The 1355-nt window shown below is 52.2% G+C and overlaps 1 protein-coding gene across 1 annotated transcript in view; it reads left to right on the forward strand.

Annotated features, from left to right (window-relative positions):
- Positions 1-1355, forward strand: part of LOC107106356 (elongation factor 2-like) — a gene marked incomplete at its 3' end in the record, with an annotated part of 36070 nt that overhangs the window by 33614 nt on the left and 1101 nt on the right. The gene's annotated exons all lie outside the window — the stretch shown is intronic.

Genomic DNA, 1355 nt, shown 5'->3' on the forward strand with positions numbered 1-1355 from the left:
CAGTTGGATCAGGCCAGGGGCCCATCCAGTCCAACACTCTGTGTCACACAGTGGCCAAAAATACCAGGGGCCATCAGGAGGTCCACCAGTGGGGCCAGGACACTAGAAGCCCTCCCACTGTTGACTCCCAAGCACCAAGAAGACAGAGCATCCGTTGCCCCCAAACCTGAGAGCCCCTATCTATACCTTGTGGCTAATAGCCACTGATGGACCTCTGCTTCATATGCCTATCTAATTCCCTCTTGAAGCCGTCCGTGCTTGTAGCCACCCCCTCCTGTGGCAGTGAATTCCATCTGTTAATCACACTTTGGCTTGGGACTGGGGTATCTGAAGAACCGTCTTCTGCCATACATTCCTGCCCAGGAATTCAGCTCACCGGGGGAGGCCCTCATGACAGCCCCGTCAATCAAAGACGCCCAATCTGGGGGGTATGCAAGAGAGGGCTGTTCAGTGGCAGCCCCACATTATCAGGGGGTTGTGCCTGGCCCCCTTCCTTTCAGTCTACAGGAGGCAACTGAAGATGGTGTTACTTAGGACTGCAGTTGGATAATTTAGCTTTTATTTATCGACAATTGCATGTGTTTTTAATCATTGCTTTATATACAACTGAAAGCTGCCTTGAGGAACTCAAGGCAGAAAAGCAACGAATAAATGTTTTAACTAATAAAAATAAGTACACTTCTACGTTCGTAGCCATCACTTTGGTCGCTGTGAATACCCGTCTTTAGTTTTCTGTAAGCTTTGCAACACCGTAACAGAGTAAGGTCTTCCCACTACTATCGCTACATACAGCTGTTTTATGTTTCAACCGGAGTACCAGCCTAGACAATCATGTGCTGTTGGGTCATCTCGAGCTGTCTTTGTCTTGCAGGGTGTTCTTTGTGAGGAAAACATGCGGGGTGTTCGATTCGACATCCATGATGTTACCCTCCACGCCGACGCCATTCATCGTGGTGGGGGGCAGATCATCCCCACGGCAAGGAGGGTCCTGTATGCCTCGGCCCTCACTGCCCAGCCCCGACTAATGGAGCCCATCTACCTTGTAGAGATTCAGGTATGTCGCGCGGGGGGATTTGGCCTCAGCCGTGAACAGGGGGAGGCAGCTGGCTGGGCCCGTCGCTAAGGTGTGGCATCTCTTGGCCACACCCCCTTTGGGGGGCAGTTTGGTGTAGTGGTTAAGTGCGCGGACTCTAATCTGGGAGAACCGGGTTTGATTCCCCACTCCTCCACTCGCACCTGCTGATGTGACCTTGGGCAAGCCGTAGCTCTGACAAGAGCTGTTCTTGAAAAAGAGCAGTTTCTGTCAGAGCTCTCTCAGCCCCACCTACTTCACACAGGGTGTCTGTTGTGGGGAG

This window comes from Gekko japonicus, unplaced genomic scaffold (genome assembly GCF_001447785.1).
Source record: "Gekko japonicus isolate JY-2015 unplaced genomic scaffold, Gekko_japonicus_V1.1 scaffold4813, whole genome shotgun sequence".
Taxonomy (NCBI): Eukaryota; Metazoa; Chordata; class Lepidosauria; order Squamata; family Gekkonidae; genus Gekko; species Gekko japonicus.